The sequence below is a fragment of the Callorhinus ursinus genome, unplaced genomic scaffold (genome assembly GCF_003265705.2).
Source record: "Callorhinus ursinus isolate GAN/ISIS: 27379988/994484 unplaced genomic scaffold, GSC_fseal_2.0 scaffold26, whole genome shotgun sequence".
Lineage (NCBI taxonomy): Eukaryota > Metazoa > Chordata > Mammalia > Carnivora > Otariidae > Callorhinus > Callorhinus ursinus.
The window spans coordinates 5,175,772-5,198,504 of NW_027397088.1; positions in this window are offsets into that span (position 1 = coordinate 5,175,772).

Here is a 22,733-nt window from a genome sequence, read left to right on the forward strand (position 1 = left end):
TCAATCCATTTTCAATTTTTGTGCAAAAATAAAGGTGTTTGTCAGATAAACTAAGTCCTCTTTGAGGGTTGGTCTCCCCCACTTTTGTTTGGCAATTATTTCTGAGGTTTTGGATGTATTTCAGACTTGAGCCCTTGACAAATGAGGCAATCTCTCCCGACATTCACAACTGTATTGTATGAGAAATCCTGAGATCCTCCGGCCTATAAGACAATGAAATTCACAAAGATAACTCCTTTCTTGTTCCAATTGTGCCCTCCCAGGACAGGCACCCATGCTGTTTCTCTTCACGGGTATTCATCCTTTCCTTCAAGATGTGAGGTTTGGCCATGGCATTCATATTTATTTTAATTCAAGAACTCAATCTTTCTATCAGCAAGAGTCTTGAGATCAGAAGATCCATGTTTGAGTGCTGGTTCTGCCATTTACTCTGTAACTGTTGGCCATGTCCCAGTACCTAAGTGATGTTACACTTAAAAATACAAAGTCCCTCTTATGTGTATACTATTAGATCGTGTAATAGCATAAGAAAATCCTGTCTCATTATATTTCAGGCTTGCATTCAAGGCCATTCAAGTACCAATTAAAGATAACAGAAGCAACAATTTTCTATTCTTCTTAAACTCTAGATGTCTACCTTAAGTTGACTTCACAAAAATGAAATTTTGGCAAACTAGAGCAGGCCACCAAGTCTTACATTAACAAGATTATGTAGGATACTGTGCAGAAAACAGACTGGGGAAGAGAAGACATCCCCGACATATCACGAAGGAACTCACTAAATAGGACTCAATAAATACTTGTTGAAATAGTTGGTGAAAGACATAGGGAGAGAAGTCACATCTGACTCCAGCTGGTCACTGTATTCCTGCCTCCACATCCCCCAGGAGCCCAGGCCAAGCCTGGCCCAGCTGGTCATCATAATTCCACGCCAGGATATTTATAGCTCCAAGGGGGCACACCCACCACTGCCTGTCAGCCCACCACAGCATTTTTGAAGGTTTGGGGCATCCAAAGCCCCCTTGGGAGTTATAACTATTATGAGCAAGCTGCCAGGAAGAATAGTTGTTAACCATCACTCAATGGAAGTGGGGGGATTTTCTCAGCATTATGCCTCAGTGGCGGGGAAACTGAGAAGTGAATACTCCTTTGCATTGTTTTTCTTGACTCCTGCATTTCCTTACAGAGAGCTCTGTGCTGATTCATTGCATTCCCCTCTATCTTAGAATTTTTTGCCTTGATTGCATTAGTCATGTGATCTATTCATTTTTAACGTCACTTTTGGGGCTCACATGATATCACTGGTATCTAGTGTCTGAGAAGATTCAGATTCCCTCAGACCTTGTGGCTGGAGGGTCTCCCAAGGGCAATCACCCATAAGGAGAAGGTATGAGAGGAGATCCAAGAAGAGACCCCCGAGGAAGTTTACCGTGACTGAATGACTTCTCTCACGTCTCCTCAGAAACATGTGCCCCCGTCTGTGTGTTGTGCAGGCCGTTAAGGCGTTGGGAGGGGGTTGAAACCGGAAGGCAATGTGAAGTGGGAGAGTTTGATTTTTTCTTGTTTAAGCTTTGTTCAGAGCTTGTGCTTTGGAACAAGGTGGCAGACAAGCTTGTCCAAATGGGTGTCACAGCACCAGTGAAGGTCATCAGCATGTCATCAACTTTTGTCGTTTGCTTTTAAGTCACTCCAGGGTCTTCATAGGTGCTTTTTAACACTAAAGTAAAATTTTAGAAACTTGAGATCCCATAACTGGAAACATGGGGCAAAGGGACACAATGTGGGTACCCGGGGTATTTTGTTTGGATGGGACTGGAGAGAAAAATGGGGTTCCAGGAAGAGGAAGGCATTGACTGAGGTGAGAATAACCATGGTGGCCTCCTACCAATTCCACAACCTTGGCTCAAGTGCCCTCCCCTCCCCCTCGCCCCCCAACAACATCGGCTTCCAGGTCCAATGGCTTAGCTGGGAGGGGCAAGGGCAGGCTCTCGCTATCTTGATCCAGCCTGGGGATCATCCATTCGCAGAAAGAATGGTGAGCAATGCTTGGTTTGGAGGTTGCACTGAGCTGTTCAGACTTTGTGCTTACAGGGTAGCCCCCGCTCACATTTCCACAAACAGGCTGTCTGGTTTCCAGGAGGACTTTCAACCACTTGTAATCTCATCTCAACTGAAATAAATCAGCCTGCCTTGCTGCATTCCTCCGCCCCCATGCAGGCAACTGGTTTGCTGTACCAACTGCACTGGTGATGAAGGGCGGGAGGGAGAACAGCAGTGACCTTTGCAGGGTGCCTGTTGTCCTTTCTAGAGTCATGAATAGCTCCATCCCAGAGGGGAGACTTCTCAAGTTCATCCTTTACAGTTAAACCTTGGTTAAGATGGGAAAGTTATTCTGAGTAATGACTATTTCCTTCCCCCTGAGCCCCCACAATGAAAAAGTGGTACTTCCTACTTAGGACTTCATGTTCAGTAAACATAACTCTCAGTTCTAGAAAAAATATAAATTGCTTTCTAAAGGGCAATTGGATTTTTGCTGCCTGCATTGATCGTACAGTCTCAGTCCTGGGTGGTTTTTGTTGAGCTCTAGGAGGATTGCACAGCCCCAAAGACATGACAGGGCCTGAACTTCTAAAACATTAGTGACGTTCCAGGCAGGCTGTGAAATTTCGCAGTAAATCTGAAACAACATTTTTGACTAAATGATGAGGTATGTGCTATTTTGAACACAGAGGGGAAACTGTTACCTAAAGGCTATTTTGTCCGTGGCCAGATTGCCCTCCTCGGAGTTTCAAGTTCCTTCTAAGTGAGTTGCCATCTGCCACCTTGTGCCCCTCACCCCACCTAGAATGTCCTGGGTTACAAAGGGCTGGGCAGGAACATTTGGGGAGCATGTTTTCAATTTCCCCGATCACCTCTAGCAGGAGACCTACTGCAATCCCAGACTTTGGTGTTGTAATGAGTTCCAATGATCAAGACATTAATAGTCCCAAGATTTAAGAATGCTGTGAATAAGAAGCAGCAATATTGCAGTTCTGTAGGAAATATTTTTTTTACTATTATCACTAGCAGGCCTTGCTGAAAGCTCTGGGTCTGAAGGTGATCACAGAGAAAGACCCTGGTCAGAGTCCAGTCTCCTTCCTACCGTTCACCAGCTGGACAATTCCAGGAACATGCTTAATTTTCTCCATTTATGAAACAAAAGGGCCAACCTAGATCAGCGGTTCTCAAACCAGAGAGTTTGTAAGAATCACCTGAGCAACATGTTAAAGACAAGCGTCTCTAGGGCAACCCCCAGAAATTCTGATTTTAAATACTGCCCAGGGATGTTGATGCTGATGGTCTATGGGCCACAGCTAGAAAAATGCTGGACCAGAGAGAAACCTTCCAGGCCCCAGAGTCTCTGAGGGGCCCTAGCTGTGATACTAAGTTTGATTCTTTCTGGTTGGCCTTGGTGTTCCACTTATTTTCATCTACACAAACTATTTTTTAATTATTGGGGAATTTACAATCTATCACAATTATATTTGGAAACATTTAAGAGACTAATAGTTGTAAGATGAGTTTCTCTGGGCAAAGAGCTAAGGACAGTAAGGAGACAGATGAGGACTTGACTAGATAGCAGTTATTCTAATGTTCTAGAAACGAATTACATGTAGTTATAATTCTCCTTTCTGCATATTTTTTCTTCCTCATTTTCCTTCTCTCCTGCCTCCCGCAGCAGACCCTATGCTTTATTTTTAGGCTCCCTTGATTACATATGGTAAAGGGTATAAGGAAAAATCTGCTCCCAAATGTAAAAGTGAGACTTGATCTCAAACTTGACCTGGTTGATGTACAGATCCAACATCGTTACAAAGCCCCCTTTCTTTGGCTTTTGGGGATTCTTATTAGAACAGGAGGGGCCATCAGCAGTTTTTACCTTGCCCTGACAACATTGAATCTTGGATCAAAAAACTTGAGAAAAACAAAATCATCTGCTCATTAGGAAAAAAAATTAAGTATCCAGCTTAATCACAATAAAGCCAGAATTCCCAGCTAAGACATTTTTGGATCTTTGCATCGGTGGTTCAAGTACTTGAACAGCAATTGCCCTCCTAGCGATTACACATATCCTCCTATCAGTCATTCATTCAACAAATGTTCATTGAGGTGCCCTAAAAACATGGTGTAGACTAAAATCATGGACCCTGCTCCATGAATGCCACTTTGACCAATGTTACAAACAGAGGGATGAAGGTATTCTGTTCTGGGACACCAAGGGAAGTCTTCCTGAGGAGATGACAATGAGCTGAGATTTGAAGACCAGTAGGAGAGAACTAAGTGAAGAAAGGATGGAAGGGTATCCTTGGTGGAGGGAACAGCATTCACAAAGCCGTGTGGCAGGGAGGACCCGGTGGGTACAAGCTACTGAAAAATAGCTTTCATGGGGAAATAGCAAATCATATCCACCTTGGACAAAAGAAGAGGGCAAAATCATGACCTGTCAGCCTCACATGGGGATCTCAGAGATGTCTTCTAACCATGCTGCCTGATACATGGTCTAACATGATACTTGTTATTGAATTTTGTGATAGGAAATTTAAAGCATATGTTGTTTTATTTAGAAATTCTATTAAATTTTATTAAATTTTCCTTTGACTTGCACTTCCAAATAATAAACCAAATGCTGCTTAGTTTAATTTTCAAGCTGATGAAGCTTCCTTTTCTGTTGTTAATTTAAGTCACTTAAAGTGAATTTTGATTAATCTGGGATAGGAAGTTTTGTCTTTCTTAATTGAAAACATTTTGAACCAATAGAATACTGCACTAAATTACACAGGAAATAGCAAGGCTAGCACTAAGGAAATGTTTTTTTCTTTTCCTTTTTTTTTAATCCCAGTTTTCAAAGGATTAATTTCTCCAGGCTCTTACAACAATCTTACCAAAAAGAGTTATTAAACTCTCAGTTGGCTACAAATGACTTATTTCTGCTAATTAAAAATAAAAATCTTTGTGTTGATGTGCATAATTCCAATAATGATTATATTCTCTCTATACACAAGGGCTATTTACCACTTCTATGGATTTCTTTCTATTTTCCTTAAACTGCTCAACATCCTATAACTGGTGGACATAAGGGAGATGATCTCCAAGAATGCTAAAAGAATTTTATTTTAAATTCATTTTAAACCATAAAATTGTACACAGTGAATCAGAGCTGAACTGCCAGTCATCTTGAAAGGAGAGATAGAGCTTAAGGTGTTAACTCAAGAAAAATTGTCTTATGTCAATCAGGAGACTGAACTGGTTCCTGCTATGGTCTACAGGCTGGCTCTGGAATGCTCTAGCTCCTGCCCAGTCCTCCAGACTGACTTTTTTTTTTTAATAATTTTTTTATTGTTATGTTAATCACCATACATTACATCATTAGTTTTTGATGTAGTGTTCCATGATTCATTGTTCGTGCATAACACTCAGTGTTCCACGCAGAATGTGCCCTCTTTAATACTATTCACCAAGCTAACCCAACCCCCCACTCCCCTCCCCTCTAGAACCCTCAGTTTGTTTTTCAGAGTCCATCGTCTCTCATGGTTCGTCTCCCCCTCTGACTTACTCCCCTTCATTCTTCCCCTCCTGCTAGCTTCTTCTTTTTTTTTTCCCTTAACATATATTGCATTATTTGTTTCAGAAGTACAGATCTGTGATTCAACAGTCTTGCACAATTCACCGCACTCACCATAGCACATACCTTCCCCAATGTCTATCACCCAGCCACCCCCTCCCCCCCCCCCCCCACCACTCCAGCAACCCTCAGTTTGTTTCCTGAGATTAAGAATTCCTCATATCAGTGAGGTCATATGATACATGTCTTTCTCTGATTGACTTATTTCACTCAGCATAACACCCTCCAGTTCCATCTATGTCATTGCAAATGGCAAGATCTCATTCCTTTTGATGGCTGCATAATATTCCATTGTGGATATATACCACATCTTCTTTATCCATTCATCTGTCAATGGACATCTTGGCTCTTTCCACAGTTTGGCTATTGTGGACATTGCTGCTATAAACTTTGGGGTGCATGTAACCCTTTGGATCCCTACATTTGTATCTTTGGGGTAAATACCCAGTAGTGCAATTGCTGGATCGTATGGTAGCTCTATTTTCAACTGTTTGAGGAACCTCCATACTGTTTTCCAGAGTGGTTGCACCAGCTTGCATTCCCACCAACAGTGTAGGAGGGTTCCCCTTTCTCCGCATCCCTGCCAACATCTGTCATTTCCTGATTTGTTAATTTTAGCCATTCTGACTGGCGTGAGGTGGTATCTCATTGAGGTTTTGATTTGGATTTCCCTGATGCCGAGCAATGTTGAGCACTTTTTCATGTGTCTGCTGGCCATTTGGATGTCTTCTTTGGAAAAACGTCTGTTCATGTCTTCTGCCCATTTCTTGATTGGATTATTTGTTCTTTGGGTGTTGAGTTGGATAAGTTCTTTATAGATTTTGGATACTAGCCCTTTATCTGATATGTCATTTGCAAATATCTTCTCCCATTCTGTCGTTTGTCTTTTGGTTTTGTGGACTGTTTCTTTTGCTGTGCAAAAGCTTTTTATCTTGATGAAATCCCAATAGTTCATTTTTGCCTTTGCTTCCCTTGCCTTTGGTGATGTTTCTAGGAAGAAGTTGCTGTGGCTGAGGTCAAAGAGGTTGCTACCTGTGTTCTCCTTTAGGATTTTGATGGACTCCTGTCTCACGTTGAGGTCTTTCAACCATTTGGAGTCTATTATTGTGTGTGGTGTAAGGAAATGGTCCAGTTTCATTCTTCTGCATGTGTCTGTTCAATTTTCCCAACACCATTTGTTGAAGAGACTGTCTTTTTTCCATTGGACATTCTTGCCTCCTTTGTCAAAGATTAGTTGAGCATAAACCTCCAGACTGACTTTTTGCATCTCTCTCACACATCACAGTGTCCTGCTGGCTGTCCCTGGAACACACACAAAGCTGATTCTTGCCTCAGGATATTTGCACTTATTGTTTTCTCTGACTGGGATGCTCTTCCTCCTGATGTTCTCGTAGCTCACTCCCTCACATTCCCTTCAGGTCTCTGCTCAAATGTGCTTCCTCAAAAAGGCCTTCTTGGACCAAACTCTCAAGAAAAACATTTATCACTTTTCATCTTCTTCTCTGCTTATTTTTTCTATAACACTTACCACCAGCTGACACATTTTACATACATACATATAGATAAATACATATATGTGTTTGTGTATGTGTGTATATATATATATATATATTCACAGCAAAATTAAGTATAGAGTGCAGAGATTTCCCATATATCCCCTGCCCCCCCACATGCACAGACTCCCCCATTATCAACATCCCCCACCAAAGTGCTACATTTGTTAGAATCAATGAGCCGATACTGACACATTATCATTACCCAAATTCCATACATTAGGGTTGGCTCTTGGTGTTGTACGTTCTGTGGGTTTGGATAAATGCATAATGATGCATATCTACGATTATGGTATCACACAGTGTACTTTCACTGCCCCAAGACTCCTCCACCTACTCATCCCTCCCTCCTCCTCCCCCTGCCAACCACTGATCTTTTCACTGCCTCCATAGTTTTGTCTTTTCCAGGATGTCATGGAGTTGAAATCACACAGTATATTTTCAGATTGGTCTCTTTCACTTAGTAATGTGCATTTCAGTTCTCTTCATCTCTTTTCATAGCTTGATAGCTCATTTCTTTTTAGCATTAAATAATAGTCTATTGTCTGGATGGACCATCTTTATCCATTCACCTACTGAAGGACATCTGAGCTGTGTCCAAGTTTGGGGACATATATCTTGCTATTTTTTTGTCTGTCGTCCCCCACCCCTCCCAGCATTCTAAGGGCAGAGACTGTGCCTATTTGCTCAGTCTTATATCCCAATGTCTAGAACTCTAACTGCACATGATAGGTGCTCGATAAATATTTTATCAAATAAAGAAGTGATAAACAAGAGTCAGAACATAGGAAAAAGTTCAAATGAATGTGCATTAGAAATAACTGTGAAGTACTGTCCAGAAGGAGGTCTTCCCTGGTTAAAGGACCCAAACTGTCCAGTGTCTGACAGGAGTAGGGCCTAAAGAGGCCACTTCATTTAGTGACTGGGTGTGCAACCTGTGGCCAAAGACAGAGACTGCAGGAAAAAAGATACACACACACACATACACATGCACACACAACACAATGGAATATTACTCAGCCACTGGAAAGAATGAAATCTTTCCATTTGCAATAACATGGGTGGGACTAGAGAGTATTATTCCAAGTGAATTAAGTCAGTCAGAGAAAGACAAATACCATATGATTTCACTCATATGTGAGGATTTAAGAAAGAAAACAGATGAACATGGGGGAAGTGGAAAAAAAAAAAAGAGAGGAACACAAACCATAAGAGACTCTTAACATAGGGGTGCCTGGCTGGCTCAGTAGGCTAAGTGTCAGACTCTTGATTTTGGCTCAGGTCATGATCTCAGGGCCTTGGGCTCTGCTTAACATTCTTTCTTTCCCTTTCCCTCTGCCTTTCTTCCCTCTCTCTCTTTCTGTGAAAAAGAGAGAGAGAGAGACTCAAATATAGAGAACAAACTAAGGAACTAAGGATTGATGGAAGGACGTGGGTGGGAGGTGGGTTAGATGGGGGATGGGTATTAAGGAAGGCAGTTGTGATGAACACTGGGTGTTTTATGTTAAGTGATGAATCACTGAATTCTACTCCTGAAACCAATTTTACCATATATGTTAACTAACTAAAATTTAAATAAAAACTTTAAATCTTAAAAAAATGAGGGATCTATGTCTAGAATAGCTACGGCTTTGAGTTGACAAGTAAGGAGCAGCAATCACAGTGGGAAAAAAAATGGGCAAAAGACATGAACAGCAATTTATAGAAGAGGAATCCCACAAGGCTCGTAAGTGTATAACTTGTTTAAAAACCTTTACTAATCAGGAAAATGCAAGTAAATCTACAATGAGGGGTAAATTTATAAGACTGGACTTGACAACATTCCATGTGGGATGATAGAGCCTTGAGGTCAGTGAACCCTCATCCTGTACGGGTGGCATCACTGATGTATTTATAGCACAGGTGATTGAGTCTTCCTCCAAACATACCCACAGAGTGGGTACTATTATTACTCTATCTTACAGGCAGGCAAGATGGAGCTCATATACATTCTGCAAGAACATTTTGTTAAGTTTATTTAAGCAATCTCTACACCCACTTTGGGGCTCGAAATCACAACCCGAAGGTCAAAAGCTGCATGCTCTACCAACTGAGCCAGGTAGGCACCCCACATCCTGCAAGAACATAACCAAATAAAAAGAAACACATTAAGAACATAATGGTGGTTGCCACTGGGGTAAGAAAGGAATGGGATGGAGTTTGGAAGGACAGAGAATGAGGGAAATGTGGCCTTGGTATGGACCACAGATGGCAACTGGCCCTGAACTAGGGAGTGCTAAGCTCAGTTTGAGGGTTCAAAAAAGAGAAAGGGAGGGGAAAGAAGGGAGGGAAGGAGGTGATGGAGGAAGGGAAGAAAAAGTCTGCAGATTCTAGAACCTGGTTGTCTTGTTTGAATCCAGGCTCTGCTACTTTTGAGCTGGATTACCTAGAATAAGTTAACTTCTCTGTGCCTCATTATATCTGTCTGTAAAGGTATACAATAACAGGGTCCATTTGTGGGCTACACAAAGCTCACAGAACAGTGTCTTGGCCTAAGTTGGCACTCCATAACGGTTGGCTGTTTATTTTACAAGAGTGGAATAAGGATGCTCATCTGGCTGGTAGGAGAATGGGCAAGACACTGCCAAGTGCAGATGCCAAGTCCCAGAGACAAGGGAGCAGCAGAGGTTCCAGGAACCATGAAGAAGCTCAGGGGGAAGAATGGTGCCCTGTATTATTTTTAACAATATTCATGACACTATGTGGTGTTTATTATCATCCCATTACATTACAAGGAAGTCCAGCATCAGAGTTGAGGCAGAAACTGAATGTTGTACTCCAAAGCAGGTGCCCTCAACTAGGGTTTCCAAGTTCCTGACAGTAATCTTCAGGATTTTGGAATTCCAGAAATCACGTCATGCTCAAAATAATTCCGATATTCTTCATACTCTCTACTCATTATTATGAATATCTAAAAAATTGTTTTGTAAATTTTAAAAGGTTTCATTGTATCTACAAGGAGCTGTAACCTATAGATCAACACTGTCCAAGACACATGCGTATTTTAAATGTTCTCGTAGCCATGTTAAAAAAGTAAAGAGGAAACAGGTGAAATTAATTTTAATGATATATTTTATGTAAACCAATATATCCAAAATGTTATCATATCAATATATAATCAATATAAAAACTACTAATGAGATATTTTGCTTCTTTTTATTCATATTTATTCTATGGAGTCCAGCTCAACTCAATTTGTATGAGCCACATTTCAAGAGTTTAATGGACACGAGTGGCCAGTAGCTACTATATAAGCACAGTACAGAGAATATTCAAACATTGGAAAATGCCAGCAAATATTGGAACAGTACCTGAATCGTGTAACACTTGGGTCTCCTAGCATGGTTAGTAGCATTACACAGAATCGCTTTTGAAATTGCCAGTTGAAGAACTAATTTTGCTTCTAAAACTTGTTATTCCTTAGAATACCACTTACAGATTTGTAAAGTATACAATGCACACGAATTCAACAACATTTATTTTATTTACAAGAGTGACTCACCACCAGCAGGAGACAAGCCATGAACACACCCACAAGGCAACAGCTATAGCAGCTCTGATTGATGAGATCATGACCAATTTGCATTCCTGTTCCCAGTTCCTGGAAATGTCAACCTTAACCTTTGCCTCCCGAGGTCAGCTCTTGCTTGATGTCATTGAATCACTCAGAATAAGCAACATCTCTAAGTAGATTGTTAAGCTTTAATAATTTCAGGAGAACTATACTTTTTCCAGTTTCCTCAATTTCTTGATTGATTTTTGTTGAGATTCATTAAAACATTTACACTTCCTAAGAAATGCCTGGAAGACATTTCTGCATGGAATCACCATCCCTAACCTGGAAGCTTTGCTATTATAATGGCTACAACAAAGATGATCCAGTGCCTTTGGATGGCCGTGTGGAGTACACAAAACTTTGAAGAAGACTACAAGTGACTTCTTCTTCTCTCTTTGACATGATTAAAGATTTTCCTTTCTTTCAGTTCAGCCTAGTGATTCTATCAAAAGTACACTACTTTTGTGCTAATAATTTAAATGCTTGAACACTCAGTGATAATTTAATCAGAAGAGGGTGGAAAGAACTGTTCTATGAACAAAGGTTGGCTTTTGCGAGCTTAAATCAATAAATAATCTTAATGTCATTATCTTGACCTTGTTGTATAGCAACAAAGGCCCTAAGCTGGGAACATTGTGTGGTTTTCACATATACCTCTCTCCCAGGACCATATATTCTTGAACAATATTATGACTTATCCACGGAATCCATTTGCATCAAGGGCCTATGGCGCATACCTAAAACGCACATTTATTTGTCTTAAGATGAAGAGTAAGATGTAACAAAATACCATTAAGAAAATTTGTTTCAAAATAAAATATTTCACATGAATAGACTATCAGATACTTTTAAAAAAGTAAATGGCTGCAATAAAAGATCCCTAATAACATTGTTATCCAATGAGATTATGAGCTAGGTGGTTAGTAGAAATTCATAGGGAAGCATAAAAAGATTATAATTTTAATTCAAAATATGTAAACAAGCACTCAGTAATGCTTTGATATAAGGCCAAGATCTTTTCTTTCTGTATGGTCTCCTGACTGGAGTTCCTCATTATCTTTCTCGAATAAATCCTGCCCATAATGTGTCTTCCATGATTATTTCAGCATATTTAAGTGCAGCCAGAATTTAAAACACTTTCAAAACAACCTGAGTGCAGAAATCTTCTAGATATGGATTAGATTTCCTCTATTTTTCGATGATTGTCCTGACCACACCTAATTTTTAACATTTATTTTTTAAATTATCATACACTAAAATTGACTTCTTGTTTTTGATGTACAGTTCTACAAGTTTTAAAACATGTATAGATTCATGGAGACGCCACTATAATCAGAATACAGAACAGTTCCACCATCCAAGAAAATTCCTGCCTGGGATTCCTTTATAGAGACCCTTTCCCCTAACCTATAACCCCTGGCAACCATTAATCTGATCTCTATCACTATAGTTCTGTCTTTTCAAGAATGTTATATAAAGACATCATAGAATATATCAACTTTTGAGCCTGGCTGCTTTCCCTCAGCATAGTACTTTTGAGATTCATCCAAGCGGTTGCTTATATTAGAAGTTCATTCATTTTTATTGCCAGGTAGTATTCCATTGTACGGATGTACCACCGTCTGTTTATTCACTTGTTGAAAGGCATGTGGCTTGTTTCCAGTTTTAGCTATTGTGATTAGAGCTGCTACAAACACTTGTGTTTAGGTTTTCGTGTGAACGTAAGTTCTCATTTCTCGAGGGTAGACACCTAGGAGTGGGGTTGCTGGGCCAGAGAATAAGTATATATCTAACTATCAGAAACTGCCAAACCAATTTCGTGAGTACATTCCCACCAATAATATATTAGAGTTCCAGTTGCTCTGATTTAAACCAGCACTTAATATTTTCAGTATTTTTAACTTTAGCTATTCTTAGGGGGGCATACTTGTATCTTGTCATGGTTTAAATTTAATGGCATTGCACATCTTTTCATGTGTTCATTTATTACCTTATAGCCTCTACGGTGAAGTGTCTGTTCATGTCTTTTACCTATTTTTAAATTGCCTCGTTACTTTCTTATTGTTGAATTTTAAGAGTTCTTTATATATTCTGAATAAAGTCTTGTTGATATGAGATTTGCAAGAATTTTCTCCCTGTTAGTAGCTTATGTTTCCATTCTTTTAACAATGTTTTGTGCAAAGTGAGTGTTTTTAATTTTGCAAAAATCCAATTTATCAATATTTTCTTATATGGATCATACTTTTGGTGTCATGTGCCTTTGCCTAACCTCAGGTCACAAAGATTTTCTCCTATGTTTTCTTCTAGAAGTTTTATAGTTTTATATTATACATTTAGAGTTCTGATCCATTTGAGTTAACTTTTGTATGAAATGTGTACAGGTCAAAATTCATATTTTTATATATGGATGTCCAGGTGTTCCAACACATTTGTTAAAAAGCTATCCTTCCTCCATTGAACTACTTTTGTACCTTTGTCAGAAATAAGTTGGCCATGCTTGTGTGGGTCTATTTCTAGACTCAGTTATGTTCCTTTGATCTATCCTTTCACCAAATTGCACTGTCGTGATTACTGTAGTAATGTGATTCATCCAAGTTTATTCTTTTTCAAAATTGTTTCAGCTACCTTAATTTCTTTGTTTTCCCATATCAAGTTTGGAATCAGCTTGTCTATGTATGATACAACTGGAATTTTTATTGGGATTGCACTAAATCTATAGATCTATGTGGGGAAAATTGACATTTTTACTATGTTGAGTCCTCCAATCAATGGATATGATTTGTTTCTACTCTTATTTACATTTTCTTTTATTTCTTTCCTTAGTGTTTTGTAGTTTTCAACTTATAGATCATGTACATGTTTTGCTGGATTTATACTTAAACATACCATTTTCTGTGAGCTATTATAAATGCTATTAAAAATAAATTTCAGTTTGGAATTATAGATTGATAGTGTATTCAAATAATTGATTTTTGTCCACACCTGTTTTTGAACAAGAATATTCTAAGCAACTTGCTTTTATAGAGTATTTCCAAAGCATTCTCCTTTATATTCATGGAAATGACCACTCTTTCACACTAAGGTTTCATTGGTTTGTGTGATATATAAGTAAGTTGTGTAATTATAATATGTCCAAACAGCATAAACAGGCTTGGGAACAAACTCAGCCAACTCTTGGTAATCATACACATGAAGTGGTGAGGGCAGAAGCATGTCCATGTATTTGGCAGTCTACTAGCTGCCCATGGAAGAATAGAGTAGATGGAGAATCAATTAATCATAGTGTTAGTTAACCAAAGGTCATCTATGAGAGCTTCTACTGGAGGACCTACATAAAAGAGACTAAAAGGCGACAAGAAGGCCAAGTTTCTGGAATTGCATTTAAATATACAACTGATCATATATCTTGAGAACATATGCAATATATTTTATACTCACCACAATATTTCCACTGAAGGAACATGAAAAAGGAAAAGAGCTATTCCATCATGTTTTTGAAGAATATTTAATAATAGTGGAAGAAACCTTAATTATAATAGCAAGTAAAAAAAGATAGAAAATGTAGTATGCAATATGATCCCAATGTGTTAAAAAAAGTATATTTATTTATAGGAAAAGAGGAAAAATACATCACAAAATGTTAGTAATAATTATCTGTGACTGTTGCGATTATGGGTGGCTTTTATTTTATTTTTTTTACTATTTTTTTTTTACATTTTTACTAGTTTTACAATGACCTTGTGTTATTTTTGCATTTAGAAGAAAGATTACTTTTTTAAAGAGGAATTCTTTACCTACATTATTTGCCTCATTTGAATGTCTGACAACAAACCCCCATTGTTATCTGGGGTTATAATAAAAACCATTACAAGGTTTTGGCATTTTCTACCAATTTCCTATGCCTTTTAAGGAATCAGGAATACTGCAGAAGTTTCTGCCATTTGGTAAATTACATTAATGATTGTGACAGCCATAATTATAAAGCTTTTACAAAGCTACTTTTAATAGCTATTTATTTAATTTAATAATATTAATAATGGCTCTTTATAGATATTAATACTTATTTAATATTTATTTCATGACTACAAAGATTTTAAGGAATTATGGGTAGAGGTCACGTTTGTCCCCTTCACCACCATGCAACTCATTTTAGCTGAGAGTGTAAACCCCATTGTGGAGCATCAAACTGAAAACCATTAAAAACAGGTATTTCACACTTTCTCCCCATTTCCTTCCATGGGCCAGAGCTTGAGGATGGTTGTCAGAGTTACACAGGAAATTCCCAGGTCAACAGTGGGGACATTTAAGAAGAAGCTTCGGTACACCTTACAGTTCCTAAGGCAACTCTCTCTCCTGGTTAGTGACTCTTTCCCATGTCAGTTTCCTTAGAGTAGTGGTTCTTAACATTTCCTGCATCATAACGTTCCCAGTCATCTGGCTCAGACATTCAGATCTCCCTAAATTTTTTCATCACCAAACCTGTTATCCATCCACCAATTCTATTTCAGACAAGCCTTTCATATATCTGTCTTCTCCTGGTCCTGGTCTTAGCAGAGGCTACCATCCTCTCTGAACTTCCCCATGCCCTCAGCCTCCAAACTGGTCTCCCTGACTCCAGTCTCCTTATTATCCTCCATTGTCCATGCCCACGAGTGGGGCTCATTTTCCTGAAAGCAAACCCAATCACATCCCCACTCACTTGAAGACCATTCTTTACAGTGTCCCTCCCTTTATTTTCTGTGGCTATGGGGAATGTGGTGGTAGTCCAGCTACTTGTAATAGCACAGCCAGGCAGAGAGGGTCAGAGAGAGAGCACAGTTTCATACACTGATAAGTGAGCATGCTTTTCTATTCCTCCCTTTAGAGCAATGTGAGTTTGCCTGGGCTGTGTTTCAAAGAGAAGGACCATTTTCAGGGAGTCATTTTGTGTCTCTCCAAGGATCACTTTCCCTGTGACAGATCTATCGACCCACTCAGAAGCAGGGCTCAGGCCCAGGGAAGTGAACCACAGTGGTGTATGGCCGCATCTGTGAATGTGCCTGGGAGCCCCACAGGTGGTAAACGTAACTAGAGTTTGGAGGAGCATAAGCTCTGGGCAGTCTGGCAGGTGACAAGAGAAGGACGGAGAAAAGCCCATGCTTTAACAATGGTTTGCAAACTTCGGTGCACATCAGAACCTCCTGGGGAGCTTCAAGAAATCACCGGGCCCAGGCCACCTGATGCCATTAAATCAAAATCTCTGAGGTTGGGTCAGGCACCTGCCTTCTTTTTAACCCCCCAGGTGATGGCATTCTACAGCAACTCTGACAGGTTTGGGTTTGCTAGGAAAGTTTCTAGATGGAGGGTACTGACCCCTTTACCCTACTGGTGGAATTGACAACCACCCACATTTCTCCTAGAGCTTTTTGGTGATTGTTTTTAAAAGGCTCTCTTTGTTCCTCTCCCCATTCAGCAACAGCATTTTCATCTGTTTTGTCTTTGAAACCCATTACATTTTTTAAAAAATCATCTAGTCCTAAGTGAGATTTTCTAAAAAGGGTTCAGCTTGCTGTCGCTAGTCAACTGGCTGAGGAGGGAGAGGGAGCAAGCTACCAGGCTTGGGTTCTTAGTCAAGGGAACAGAAGGGTGGGGTTAGCCCATCTTCAAGGTCCCTTTGTCTCTAGTCCTGGGCGACCCTCCCCCCAGGTTCCTGCGGCTGTTCTGAGCTCTCCCTGCTCACTTGTGTCTGGCTTATCTCTAGGCACACTTCCCTTAGTCCCCTACTTCCAGCTACCCATCTACTGGCTTCAGAGGGAGACTGAAGGATGAAAACTCAGGGTGACCAGCAGCAACAAATACCCTAAGGGTGGCATTCCTTTATGAGAACCTATCCATCTGGGGTTCAAAGTCATATCTGTGAATACAGCATGTCCAGGCAACCTGGCTGCCCATGAGAACCCAGAGTTTTTATTTTTATATTTTTATTTTATATTTTTATTTTTTAAAGGTTTTATTTATTTATTTGAGAGATAGAGGGTGTGAGAGAGAGAGAGAAATCATGAGCTGGGCAGGGGAGGATTAGAGGAGAAGCAGACCCCATCGAGCAGGGAGCCCAATGTGGGGCTCCATCCCAGGACCCTGAGATCATGATCTGAGCTGAAGGCAGACGCTTAACTGACTGAGCTACCCAGGTGCCCAAGAACCCAGAGTTTTTATATCAGAAGACCAGTCTCTGCAGTTCACCTCCCCGGAAGGAAAACTCACATGGTCCCATGTACATACAGGCACGCATGCACACATAGGGACACATAAGCACATACATGTGCACACACGCATGGTAAAACCAAGTGAGCTTAATTCATTTTGGCTAGACTGAAGACAAGGTCTTGCAAATGTAAAATGGTTAGATTTCTGGGCCGACACTGATGTGGGAGGTGGCATGTTGGTTAGGATAAGGAAGTGATCCTACCCTGAACATATTTTCTGGTGAGGAAATACTTCTCATATTTTTTTTCTGTACAAAAGGCAATACTTATTCAGATTTTTAACAATTACATTTAGGCTTACGTTTAATGAATTGTCTTTCTGGAGAAGAATGCAATGACATGGAAGTCAGCACTATCTGGGGAAGTCTGGAACATATAGCATCTTTGGGTCCCCTGACAACGCCGCGGGGTTCTGTTGTGTCTCGTTGAAATGATTCATGCACTAGCGGAGAGACAGAAGTGGGGACCATGTCCTTTGGAGCACAGGAGGCTCACTTTTAGATGAGGGGCTGTTGGGCAAGGCTTCATTTTAGAGCCGTTTGCAGGCAGGTGACTGTGTCCAGATGGCACCTTGCTAGGAACGGCAGAATGAGCCCCGAGGAAAAGTGAAGCCAAAAGCTTTTAGCCGGCACAGAGGAAGTGGGGAGGGCACGGGTCTGCCCTGACGGTGCCTTCTCCCCCTGCGGGACACATGGGCACCGGGAGGCCTCCTTTTAATGATATGTAACTGTTTCACTAGGATGGAGAGGGCAGTTTGCCCAATGGGAGATGCTAAAAATACACTTGTGGGAAGAAAGGAAAGAGGGAGACAAGGAAGAAGGGATGAAAAGAAGGAGAGAAAAAGGGATAATTCAAAGCACTTGAAATAAAAAGTTTGCTCAGCTCAAAGAAAAGTGAAACATAATACTTACTGTAAATAGCAACTGTGTCATGGAGTAAACCAGCAAACACTCTTTGGCTCTTCCTTTCTAATCGCCCTGAGTGAGTTTACCCTTCTAAGCCTCAGTTTCCCCACCTATAAAATGAGCCTTCCTTCACAGGAATTGAGTGAGGTCGACCAACAAAGAAAAGCTTTATGTCATTTCGTAGCTTGATATATACCAGCTCGTCTAATTTATACAAATCAGTTCCAACCCCATTGGTGGAGAAGACTGAAGCAAGCTCACTCAGCTAAGCCAATAAGTGGCAGAGCTTGGATTTGAACCCATGGAAGTCTGGCTTCCTGGTCCGTGTTGGGTCCCTTCCCTTCTTTGCCATTCTATTTTGCAAAGTCTCTTCTGACAAGGTCACGGGTAAGATGCTAATTCTCACAATTTTTAAGATTTCAAACCACATTTAAAAAAAGTTTGGTTGGCTAAACTTAGGCTTTGTGAAATTTGGGAATTATCAGTGGATTTAACGTATCTAGCTCTGTTCATTATTAATGGACATAATTGAGACATGCCTCTACCTGGTAACCCGAGCCCCAAAACTATAAAAATTAAATACATTAATATTTTCAAAGTTCAAAATTTGCATTAGTAAAACAAGGCAACATAAGTTTGGCTGCAAAATGGCAACTTTCCAAGAACAAATACTTTCTTTGGTGAGGAAAATTGGCCTTTTGGGCCACTTAACTCTAGCTCTTCAAGGAAGAACAACTATATAAAATTGACCTTATGTTGTGATGTTGAACAGCTGGGCTACAGCACATTTTAAACCAATGTTTAAAAATAACCCCATACAGTGAGAACTGATGAACTCCTAAGGGGAAACAAATCTTGGGGAGTGTCTGGTTTCCTCCGGGCTTGTAACAGACAGGCAGACCTCATCAGCTCTGGTTGGTTCTCTAGAAATTAAGACATTATCACAGGCAGGAGTGGTTCACTGAAAATGTTGTGGCAATCACAGATTCTTCCAGGTGCCTGCCTGAGAATTATTTTCTTACACTGAGGATTTTCCAACTGGGCATAGACTTGTGTGGAAATATGATCCTATCAGTTCTCAGATATTTTTAGACTATCTACCTAACAGCAGCTCTTTGGTAGTCCTACAGTGATCGTGTTGATTTAATACCTGTAACTTTTAGGATGTTAAATACAGACCTGGAATTTATTTGAAACACAGAAATGGGATTTGCTCTTCATACCTAGTGTCTGCTAAATCAAGTTAGCATGGATTCTGATGAGAATAATTGGAAATAATGTGGTTAACCATTCTCAGAAGAGTGTTTGTTGATGAGACACACTGCTCAATGTCTCTGATCACACAGAGATTCATTGCTCTTCTGCCTTCCTCTCTCACTGACACATACATTCACTTACAAGTTCAGACCATCACAGTCTTTTGCCATTGTCTTGATGTTACCATTCAACCCCTAATGAAACAGTTGACTAGATAGAATTTCTCCAGAATCAGTGTTGAGCTGAGAATTGACTTAAACATGAATCATGATAATGTGTCTTACTGTTTACGTAGCAATGAAGATTATCAAGATGAATGGAGAGGAACCAACTACCCTCTGCATTCATCACAGACTCGTTCGGCTCTGTTATTTCTCATGCTGAGAGATTTATTGGTAATTATTGCAGCTGATAAGCAGTCTTGAAGGGAGCAAAACCTTTCAGGAATTGAGGTGCTTCTATACCAGAGGGAACTAGGATCCGTCATTAACTCTGATACTGAATTATGTGGAAGAAATGCAAAGACTCATAAGCATTTACAAAACTAGTAATCAGTATGTGTTGACTATCTCAACCAGAGTGTACATTTTCTTTCTACCACACATTTCCAGGGTGATTTACACTATATTTTCATGTTTCACATTGGGGAAAAGTGTGTTGGGGGTGGTGGGGGCATGGATTAGCATATCTTAACAAAGTATGTTCAGGCTTGTTTTGCTTTGTTTTTTAACCTAATAAACCTAGAGCATTCACACATAGCACACATTATACTTCTTGCTTTCAAAATAAATTTCATTTTGATTTCTCTAATCAGTCCAAAGATTTGAAAAACTCAACATTAACACTTTGAGTTTAGAAGAGTTTTTTTTTCTAATCAATATCAAATCAATGAATAGATAATGGGGATGCATTTGCTAATGATCCTGAGGAGTTGACCGTCCTCTAGTTATTCATCAGATGTCTGGCTCAGAGTCAAGACACAGACTGCTCCATCTCCAGAATCATTTCTTCAGCAGACCCGCAGAGACCGAGTTAGTATTCTTGGCCTATCCTATAAATGTTCAATTAATAGAAGTCTATTAAAGGTCTATTATTTGACCCTAATGGCCAAGCTAGGATTTGTTATATAATTTCTGCCAGCCGCAATGAATGATTTGTGATAAGAGGTTGTTGTGTTGGAGGAGAAAGGGCAGAATGAAATGTTCCAGAACAATTAGGAGGATAAGTTACTTGAGTAAGTCTTCCACCAGAGCAATTTATCCATTGCCAAAAGGTGGGAAGTGTGTATGCTTTGCACACAATTAACTCAACCTGACACTGAGGAACAGAGACAGAGGTTGAGCCAATGCTTACATATTTCAGGGCTGAAGTGCTGGATGCTCACTTTCTTCTGAGGCATGAAGCAGGCCTACTTGGGGAAATGACCAAGTTGATTGCTCACTCTCAAAGCCTGTTAGAGAACTTTTTGGAAAGCCAGTGAGTGAATCCACTTTATCTGAGAAGCCTCTCTCTCCTACACGGTGGGTTGCAAAGACCCACCTGAGTTGTCATTTTCCTATCATCTGATCATTTCATAGTCCTTCCTCTACATATAGAAATTTCCAGAATAATTTGCTACTCCCTGCCTGTACAACTGTAAAAATGTCCTTGCTGTCATCATAAGTACTGGTCTGAGTGTCAGGAGAATAGAATTCTAGTCTCACGTCTGCCACTAATTCATTGTGACACTGGGTAACTCCCGGACTGTCCCTGTCCTACTTTCCTTAACTATAAAATGAGGAGGCTGGAAGCAGTAAGTTCTGTTCTTGCGCTGAGCTTTCAGCATTCCTGCATTGTCACCTAAAGTACCCATGAACTAACCCAAACTCAGCTTTCCAGCATTATCTTGTATGCCCTGCTCTGCCACCCTAGCCTGCTTATGTTGCCCTGAGCATCTTACAAACCTCTCTGTCCCTGCACTTTTATTTCTACTACTCTATGGTCTTCTCTTCTTTTCTTGCCTTCTCTGAACTCTGCTATTGGGGCAGTACTTGGGGACCCAGTCTCACCTCAATTTCCAGCACAGCTGCCGTTGGCTGCTTCATATATTTATAATCCAAATCCAGGTTTTATTTAAAAAAGAAAGTCAAGGCAAAAAATTAGTTTGAACTCCACTGACTGGAACCATCACGGATGAGCATGGACTGCTGTGTCTCTCCCTGGAATTCTACCCAAGAAGCCAGAGATAGTTTATGGTTCTCAGAATCTAGTACAAAACTTGTGAGCCACCTTTGGGAAGACAGAAATAAAGTGGTCTCAGGTGCAGTGGAAACCCTAGAGTTGGACCAGCACATGGTATTGGAGAATGGGTTGTTCCCTCTTTCTTATCCAACATTACTCATGCTTTCATGGGAAAATGAGCATAGGAAAAATAGCAGCAGCAGCTTAGAGCCAGTCAAAGGTGAGAGGATAAAATTAGGGATGTCCCAGAGCCTGGCTGAGGTAAGGGGTGAATGAGTAACAACAGGTGGAAGGACCACGAGGCTCCTGAACATGCTCTGTCCTCCCAACTGGTTGTGATCCCGGGACTAGTCATTGCATTTTATGGGGCAGATCTTGGAAGACAGAAGTGCACAAGGAACAAGTTTACCCATGGCAAATAAGGGAAGGGGTTGTTGAATCCACCCTATAAAACCTGAAGATCCTTCCAAATCCCTACCCCTACTAAACATTCATAAATTTAGGAAAAGGCACAAAAACTAGGGCCTTGGATTTTTTTTTAAGTCAGCTTTATTAAGGTACAATTTAATACATAAAATAAAATTTACTGAAGTTTTGACCGATGGGAACATTCGTGGAACCACCGATAAAATTAAGAAATAGAACAATTTCATCATCTTTTCATCACCTGTTACAGAATGCCCCTCCTTTACCCCCCACTCTGTCCTCTCTCCCCTGCCCCCAGCTCCAAGTTAGATCTGCTCTTTATCATTTTAATTTTGCCTTTTTTTAAATTCTACAATTTTATATAAATAGAACCATGCAGTATATAGTCTTTTGGGTCTGTTCCCCTCCAAGCATAATGCTTTTGGGATTCCTCCATGTCATTGAGTATATCCGTAGTTCGTCGCTTTTTATTGCTGCGGTATTAACATTATATGGATACAACAAAATTAGCTTAGCCATTCACCAGTTCACAGACTTTGGAGTTGTTTACAAGTTTGGGCTATTTCAAAGCTGTTGTAAGCACTTATGCAGTGTTTTCTTTTTTCTTGAGTAAATATTTAGGAGCCATAGTGCCAGATCATATGGAAAATAAGGTGTTAACCTTATAAAAACAACTGCTCAACTGCTTTCTAAGGTGACTGTACCATTTTTCAGTCTCAGCAGCAATATTTGAGAGTCTTAGGTACTCTGTAACCTAGTCAATACTTGGTATGGTCAGGTTCATTTTAAAACTTTAGACATTCAAATAGTGTGTATTAGTATCTCTGTGGTGTTTTTTGTTTTTTGTTTTGTTTGTTTGTTTGTTTATTT